The sequence below is a fragment of the Rhinopithecus bieti genome, unplaced genomic scaffold (assembly GCF_001698545.2).
Source record: "Rhinopithecus bieti isolate Rb0 unplaced genomic scaffold, ASM169854v2 scaffold_30337, whole genome shotgun sequence".
In the NCBI taxonomy this organism is placed as follows: Eukaryota; Metazoa; Chordata; class Mammalia; order Primates; family Cercopithecidae; genus Rhinopithecus; species Rhinopithecus bieti.
Window position 1 is genome coordinate 64,105 of NW_016813238.1, and position 9,399 is coordinate 73,503.

The 9,399-nt window shown below is 40.8% G+C and overlaps 1 pseudogene; it reads left to right on the forward strand.

Annotated features, from left to right (window-relative positions):
- The first annotated feature begins 8,503 nt into the window (after positions 1–8,503).
- On the forward strand, positions 8,504–8,950 carry LOC108512585 (coiled-coil-helix-coiled-coil-helix domain-containing protein 2 pseudogene; annotated as a pseudogene).
- The last annotated feature ends 449 nt before the right edge of the window (positions 8,951–9,399 follow it).

Genomic DNA, 9,399 nt, shown 5'->3' on the forward strand with positions numbered 1-9,399 from the left:
GCCTGCACAACACAGTGAGACCCTGTGTCGAAAGAGAAAGAAAAGAAAGAAAGGAAGAGAGAGAGGGAGGGAGGGAGGGAGGGAGGGAAAGAATGAAGGAAGGAAGGAAGGAAGGAAGGAAGGAAGGAAGGAAGGAAGGAAGGAAGGAAGGAAGGTGGCTCACACCTGTAATCTCAGCACTTTGGGAGGCTGAGGCATGTGGATCACCTGAGGTCAGGAGTTGGAGACCAGCCTGACCAACATGCAGAAACCCTGTCTCTACTAAAAATACAAAATTAGCCAGGTGTGATGGGGCATGCCTGAATCCCAGCTACTCAGGAGGCTGAGGCAGGAGAATCGCTTGAACCCGGGAGGTAGAGGTTGCAGTGAGCCAAGATTGTGCCATTGCACTCCAGCCTGGGCAACAGGAGTGAAACTCCATCTCAAAAAAGAAACAAAAACAAACAAACAAACAAAAAACAACAGAGAAAGAGAGAGAGAAATAAAAGGTCTGAGAAATGACCATTGAATTTAGCAACACAGGGTCATTGGTGACCTTGACATAAGCTACTTCACTAGAGGACAGGCAGGGTTGAAAACCTGACCACATGCATTCAAGAAAGAATATGACAACTTTTTCAAGGAGTTTTGCTATAAAGTGGAGGAGAGAAATAAAGTCATCCCTAGAGAAGGTTATAGAATAATGAAGTTTTCTGAATCTTAAGATGGGAAACAGCAAACGTACATCCGATGGGAATGTTCCAGTGGGTGGGGAAAATGTGATGAGACAGAAAAGAGATAATCTACTGGAGAAGGTTCTTAAGAAGGCAAAAGAAGATAAAATGTAATGCACAAAACAAAGGGTTGGCCTTAGAACAGAGGTATACCCAGAATAACAGAAGAGAAGGCAAAGTATATATGGTTAGACACGTAGAGCATTGTGCAGATGTAATGGAACATATGCAAGTTCTCTTTCGTTGTTGAAAGTGAGAGTAAGAGAGAAGGTATGTGAAGTTTCAGGAAAAAGAAGTCGTTAAGGAGTCATCTAAAATAATCTGTCACTTTTGTTACTAAGTAATCAATGGGCCCAATGCACACAGAGGCCAATAGCATGGCACTGGCTTTTGAAAAAAGAAATACTTTATTGTGAATTGACTGGCAAGGAGACAGGAGGAAACACTCAAATCTGTCTCCCTGAGCTGGGATTTGGATCAGGTTTTATAAGCATAGGATAATGAGGTATGATCTGATTGGATCTTGCAATGAGGTGATTGCCAGGAGGCATGATCTTCTTGCCATGAGGTGACACCAGAGCTTGATCTGATTAGATCCTGGATGCTGCCATGTGGTGTCCGCTTCTTAATTCAGTCCCCTCTCCTCAGTCCAAGCACTTAGGTTCCCACTACCCAGACTTTGTTCATCTGTGCAAGCTCAGGTTACATGACCTTTGACCTGGGGGTCCATGGCAACTGAAAAACAACTCACAACTTTGTTACATGAAAGTTGAGCCAGATTGGTCTGGAGCAACTACACTTTCTTCCCTCAACAATCAATCCAGAGAAACAGCCATTTTAAGAAACTTCTACTCTTAGTACATACACATCTAATGAAAAGGGTTCCTATGAGCATATATATTATATTTAAGCTATATATTTAATCTTCACCATGAGAAAACACAAATGATAAACATACCTTATCTCAAGTAATTACACCATATTCCCCACTGCCTCTGCTCTCAAATGCATAGTTTATAGTTTAGTAGTTACTAAATTACCCTTCTACACATCAAATCCACTACTTAAAAGGAGCTAGTCTCTTTTAAAGAAATGAACCTAATAATCTGTATGAATAAAACCATGTCCCAAGTTATCTATAAAATATGTTAAGAGCAGAACTATGATTTAATGCCAAGTAAATTTTAAATATCACACCTTAAAATGCATCATGTTCACATAAACAATTATATAACAGGCTGGAAATTCAGGAGCTAATAATGCAGTTTTCAGCAACTAAATGAAAGTTCATTTCCTCCACAGCTCCCCTGTCTCTACAGGCCACTCATATACTATGTATGAACAGCTTCCATAGATATGATGTTTCTCAGAGGGTTTTCTCCAACCTGGGCAATAGAACAAGACCCTGTCTCAAAGAAAGAAAGAAAGAAAGAAAGAGAGAAAGAGAGAAAGAGAGAAAGAGAGAAAGAGAGAGAGAGAGAGGGAGGGAGGGAGGGAGGGAGGGAAGGAAGGAAGGAAGGAAGGAAGGAAGGAAGGAAGGAAGGAAGGAAGGAAGGAAGGAAAGAAAGAAAGATGGCCAGGCGCAGTGGTTCACACCTGTAATCCCAGCACTTTGGGAGGCTAAGGTGGGTGGCTCACCTGAGGTCAGGAGTTCGAGACCAGACTGGCCAATATGGCGAAACACTGTCTTTACTAAAAGTACAAAAATTAGCCAGGTGTGGCAGTGCGCTCCTGTAATCCCAGCTACTCAGAAGGCTGAGGCACAAAAATCACTTGAACCCAGGAGGCAGAAGTTGCGGTGAGCCAAGATTGCACCATTGCACTCCAGTCTGAGCAACAAGAGTGAAACTCCATCTCAAAAAAAGAAAAAGAAATGTCATTTTCATTGAGCATTGGATCAATTTCAAAGTTGTTATTCACAGAATAATAATAACATCACACTATCTTTCTAAAATTCCAACACAGAATAATAAGACCAATTACTGGGTATGCTCAGCCTGGGAGGGTCAAGAGGGCAGATATTCTCTGCAGCTGTCCCACTTGGAGAGTCCAGAGAAGCAGAGGATGTTTTCCAGGGAGGCTGCTGAGATGCTGGGCCCGCCCAGGAAAGTCTGAGGGCTATCCTGGGAAGAGGATAAGGTATACTCATTTTTTCAAAAAAGCAAGTGGGAGAGGCATTAGATTTAAAGTATTTGCCAAATACAAAGCAATTTCAAAGCCTTAAAAAATTCTGCAAGATATTCATTCAACAAATACTGATAGGCCAGGCGCGGTGGCTCACGCCTGTAATCCCAACACTTTGGGAGGCTGAGGTGGGCAGATCACTTGAGGTCAGGAGTTCAAGACCAGCCTGGCCAAGATGGCAAAACCCCATCTCTACTAAAAATACAAAAAAAAAAAAAAAAAAAAAAAAAAAAAAAAAAAAAAATTAGCTGGGCATGGTGGTGCAAGTCTGTAATCCCAGCTACTCTGTAGGCTGAGGCACGAGAATCGCTTGAACCCAGGAGGTGGAGGTTACAGTGAACTGAGATCACACCACTCTACTCAAGCCTGGGTGACAGAATGAAACTGTGTCTTAAAAAAAATTGATGTTAGTAAAGTCAATATACAGAACAGTTTTAGCACCACAAGATACCTCATGTTGCCTTATACAGACAGGCCATCTCTTCCTCCCTCTCCTTATCCCACTCTGACCCCTGGCAAGCACTAATCTAGCCTTCATTTCTTCTTGTCATTTCAAGAATGGAAAATACAAGAATCATATACGTTACTATGTGACCCTTTGGATTGGCTTTTTTCACTTAGCATAATTCCCTGAAGATGCCTCCAAGTCTTTGTGTGTATTGATAGTTTGTTTCTGCGTATTGTTGAGTACAATTCCATGGTCTGAACATACCACAGTTTGTTTAATCACTCACCTGCCAAAAGACATTTGGGTTATTACCAATCGTTATTAATAGCTATTGTTTTTAAGGCTGTTATGAGCATTCACGTACAGGTTTTTGTGTGAATGTAAGTTTTCATTTCTCTGGGATAAATGTCCAAGAGTGCAGTTGTTGGATCTTATGGCAGCTGCATGTTTAGCTTTCTAAGAAACTGCTAAACCATTTTCCAGAGTGTTTTCTACCATTTTACATTCCCACCAGCAATGTATGACTGATGCAATTTCTCTGCATCCTTGTGAGAATTCATTGCCTCTAGTTTATTTTAGCCATTCTAACAGGTGTGTAGTTATAGCTCATTGTGGTTTTAACTTGCATTTCCCTAATGGTTAATGGTATTGAACATCTTTCATGTGTTTATTTGCCATCTGTATATCCTCTCCAGTAAAATGTCTGTTCGTGTCTTTTGCCCATTTTCTAATTGGATTGTTTGGGGGTTTTTTTACTGTTCGGTTTTTAGGGTTCTTTATATATTGTAAATTCTAGTGCTTTACTGGATATGTGGCTCCCAAATATTTATTCCCTGTCTATAATTCGTCTTTTTATCATCTTCACATGGGCTTTATTTACTTTGTTTTTTTTTTTTAGAGTCAGAGTCTTGCTCTGTCACCCATGCTGGAGTGCAGTGGTGTATTATAGCTCACTGCAAACTCCACCTCCTGGGCCCAAGCCATCCTCCCACCTCAGCCTCCTGAGTAGCTAGGATCACAAGCATGCCACAGACCCAGCTAATTTTTTGATTATTTGTAGAGATAGGGTCTCACTATTTTTCCCAGGTTGTTCTCAAACTCCTGGCCTCAAGCAATCCTCCCTCCTTGGCCTCCTAAAGCACTGGGATTACAAGCATAAGCTTACAAGTGTAAGCCACCACACCTAGCCCACATGAGCTTGAGCACAGCAAATGTTTTATAATTTTGATGAGATTCAATTTATCAATTTTTCCTTCTATGGATAGTTCATTTTGGTATTAATTGTAGGAATGTTTCCTTACTTCTAGATCCTGAAGATTTTCTCTGACAGTTTTTTCCTAAAAGTTTTATAGTTTTATATTTTATGTTAAATTCTATGATCTATTCTGAGTTGTAGATTGAGGGTTTTGTTTGTTTGTTTGCCTATTGATGTCCGATTACTCCAACACTGTTTAAAAGTTCATCATTGAAAATACTTTTGCACCATTGTTAAAAATAAGCTGGGCGTATTTGTATGGGTCTATTTCTGAGTTATCTATTCTGTTCCATGGTTATATGTTTCCATCTCTCCTCCAACACCACACTATACGGATGACTGTGGTGATTCAGTAGGCCTTAATATCAGGTTAGAGTAATTCCTCCATTACTCTTCTTTTTTAAAAAATTGTTTTAGCTATTCTAGAGCTGTGCCTTTCCACATAATAGTTTATCTATGTCTCCAAAACACCTTGCTTGAATTTTTATGAGTTGCATTACATAGATCAATCTGGAGAGAAACGACACATCTACTAGGTTTCAATCCGTAGATACAGTATGTTTCTCCATTTATTTAGGTTGTTTTTGATTTATTTCATCAACATTTTGTAATGTTCAGTGTACAGATACTGTACATGTTTTGTTAAGTTAATATCAAGCATTTCATTTTCTTTGGAGCAACTATAAATGGCATTGTGTTTTTAATTTTGCTTTCCACATTGTTAGTATATAGAAATGCAATTGATCTTTGTGTATTGGTCTTGTATCCTACAATCTTGCTGAACTTACTTTTAATTCTGTAAGGTTTTTTTGTAGACTTCTTGGGATTGCCTCTATAGACAATCATGTCATCTGCAAATAAGAATAAATAAGAATAGTTTTATTTCTTCTTTTCTAAGTTGTATGCCTTTTATTTCTTATCGTGGTGGCTAGAACTTCCAGTACTGTGTTGAATATGAGTGGGGAGAGTGGACATCCTTGCCTTTTTCTTGACCTTAGGAAGAAAGCATTTAGTCTTTTACCATTAAGTGTAATGTTAGCTGTAGTTTTTTGTAAATGTTCTTTTATGAGTTGAGGAAGTTCTTTTCTATTTCCAGTTTGCTGAGAGCTTTTATCTTGAATGGATTTAATTTTGTCAGGTGCTTTTATTCTTGTGTCAACTGATATGAGCATGATTTTTTTTAACAGTTTTGTTTTTGTTTGTTTGTTTGTTTGAGATAGGATCTCACTCTGTCACCCAAGCTGGGCTGCAGTGGCACAGTCACAGCTCACTGCAGCCTCAACCTCCCAAGCTCAAGCAATCCTCCTGCCTCAGCCTTCTGAGTAGCTGAGACTACAGATGCACACCACCCCACCTGACTACTTTTTATATTTTTGTAGAGACAGGGTTTTGCCATGTTGCCCAGGCTGGTCTCAAACTCCCGAGCTCAAGTGATCCGCCCATCTCAGCCTCCCAAAGTACTGGGATTACAGGCATTAGCCACCACGCCTGGTCTTTCTTTAGCTTATTGATATGGTGGATTACATTGATTAATTTTCAAATACTGAACGAGGCTTCTATACCTGAAATCATTCCTTCTTGGTCATGCTGTATAATTCTTTTTGTAACATTGCTGAACTCAACTTGCCAGTATTTTGTTGAGGATTTTTGTATTTGAGTTAATGAGAAATAATGATTTATGGCCTTTTGTTTTGCTTTGCTTTTGTAATATCTTCGGTTTTGGCACCAGGTTAATACTGGCCTCATAACACAATCTGGATGTTTCCTCCTCTTTGATTTTCTGGATTACATTGTGTAAAACGTATATTCTTTACATGTTTGGTAGAATTCTCCAGTGAAACCAACTGGACCTGAAGATTTGTTTTTTGTGAGGTTTGTTTTTTGTTTTGTTTTGTTTTGTTTTGAGACAGAGTCTCATTCTCTCGCCCAGGCTGGAGTGCAGTGGCGCTATCTCAACTCACTGCAAGCTCCGCCTCCCAGGTTCACGCCATTCTCCTGCCTCAGCCTCCTGAGTAGCTGGGACTACAGGCGCCCGCCACTGCGCCCGGCTAATTTTTGTATTTTTTTAGTAGAGACGGGGTTTCACCATGTTAGCCAGGATGGTCTCGATCTCCTGACCTCGTGATCCACCCATCTTGGCCTCCCAAAGTGCTGGGATTACAGGTGTGAGCCACCGTGCCCGGCCTTTTGTGAGGCTTTTACAAATTCAATTTATTTAATGGCTATAGGACTAATCAGGGTGTCTATTTCATCTTGGTTGAGTTTTAGTAATTTGTGTTTTGTGAGGAATTGGTTCATTTCTTCTAAGTTGCTGAATTTATCAGTGTAAAGTTGCTTGTAGTATTTCTTTATTATCCTTTTATTGGCTGCATAATCTGTACTAATACCTTCTGTTTCATTCTTGATATTGGCAATTTGTATCTTTCTTGTCAGTCTTGTTAGAGGTCTATGAATTTTGCTAACTTTAAGAACCTGCCTTTTGTTTCACAGATCTTCCCCATTGTTTTCCTGTTTTCAAATTTTATAGGTTTCTGCTCTTTACTGTTTCCTTCATTCTGCTTGCTTTGGATTTATTTTGCTCTTTTTCTGCTTCCTTGAGGGAGGAACTTAAATTGTTGATTTGAAACCCTTTGTCTTTTCCAATGTAATGTAAGCATTTAGCACTACAAATTTCCCTCCCAGCACTGCTATAGCTATATTTCACATACCTTGATATGTTACAATTTGATTTCGATTCAGTTCTATGTATGTTTTTATTTCCCTTGAGATGACTATGTGAAATTTAAGCTGAGATTCTGATGATGAGTTAGCCCAGAGAAGTGGGGAGTAAAAGAAGAGGGCTTTAGGTTTGTGGACTGAAACTATATTACCTGGCCAAGCGCAGTGGCTCATGCCTGTAATTCCAGAACTTTGGGAGGCTGAGGCAGGTAGATCACTTGAGGCCGGGAGTTCAAAACAGCCTGGCCAACATGATGAAACCCCATCTCTATTAAAAACACAAAAATTATCCAGACACGGTGGTGTACACCTGTAGTCCCAGCTACGTGGAAGGCTGAGGCAGGAGAATTGCTTGAAGCCAGGAGGTGGAGGTTGCAGTGAGCCAAGATTGAGCCTCTGCACTCCAACCTGAGTGACAGAGCAAGACTCTGTCTCAAAATAAAATAAAATAAAAAAATAAATCAAAGACAAAACATGAAGTAACATCCCTGAATTAGGGGAAGAAAAGTCTGCATGTTGAAAGGGGATATCAGGAAATTTGATATAAAAAGCTCTATGTCCTACCGAAGTCACTGTACTTCAATCATAAAGACTTCTTCAGGTCCCAGGTAGAAAAATGGCCCTCAGACTTCTCCCCAGCAGCGTCTAAAGCCAGAAGACAACACCAAAATGTCCTCCACGTGCAGAAGGAAAGAATGTGTGCACATATGTGCATATGTTTCTGATATAATGCTCATTCAAAGCTAATGGTGGCTGGGCTCAGTGGCTCATGCCTGTAATCTCAGCACTTTGGGAGCCAAGGTGGGCAGATCACCTGAGGTCAGGAGTTCGAGACCAGCCTGACCAACATGGTGAAACACCATCTCTACTAAAAACACAAAAAAATTAGCCAGGCATAGTGGTGCACACCTGTAATCCCAGCTACTTGGGAGGCTGAGGCAGAATAATTACTTGAATCTGGGAGGCAGAGGTTGCAGTGAGCTGAGGTCGAGCCACTGTACTCCAGCCGGGGCAATAAAAATAAAAACAGAGCTAATGGTGGTTCTTTCTAGGTGGTGGGATTTGGGGAGGATTATATATTTTCTAAATTTTATCACTGCAGTTTGCTACATTGTTCGAGCTCTTTAAAATGAACAAAACAGCTTGTTTTCACACATCCAAATGCCAAGCCGCCACGCACCTAGGATGGCCCATGGAAGCCAAAGCCGCACCTCCCACATGGCCCCTCTGGCCAGCCGGGCACCTCAGATGAGAGCTGCAGCCAAGCCAGCACCAGCAGCTTAGCTGCCAATAGTGGCACCCACCTCTCAGGAGTTGGCTCTCCTGCTGCTGCGCCCCAGCAGCCAGGTCTGAGGGCCCAGATGGCAACCACTGCAGCCGACTTGACTGTGGGCTCTGCTGTGGGACACACACTGGGCCACGCCATCACCGAGGGCTTCAGTGGAGGAAGTAATGCTGAGCCTGTAAGGCCTGACATCACTTACCAGTAGCCTCAGGGAACCCAGTCGGCACAGTGGCCTTGCTCTGTGAGGCCAGTTTTTGGAGGATGCACAGAACCAGGGTGACAGAAAGCTCTGTGAGGGTTCCAGTGAGGTGCTGAAACAGTGCAGACTTGCAAACAGATTGGCCTGATCAAGAAGGTCAAATTGGAGTAATGAAAAATCAGCTCTCATAGCCAAGTTAATTTAGCATAAAAATATGATTGATAATGAAGGTATAAAGTGTAACCATCAGTTAAACCTCTCCTTGTCATTCATAGCTTCATTGCTTCAGAATTGAAATGGAAAAGGGTGTTCTTACTGTGTAGAATTTCATTAAGGTCGTGTAGAATGTGGGGCTAGGCAAATGTTTGTGTAGCCTCCTTAAACTAGCTGTTATGATTTTATTCTTTGTGAGTTAATTAAAAGAAAGTGATTTTCTTCCAAAATAAAATGAAAATGAAATGAACTAAATGAAAATGTAATATCATTGTCATCAAACCAACAGTGATTTTCTTTAATAAAAAAAAAAAGATTTAAAGTAAATATGCAAAATGTTAGCGGCTGGTTGGGTGAGGTGGCTCATGCCTTGTAATCCAGCAT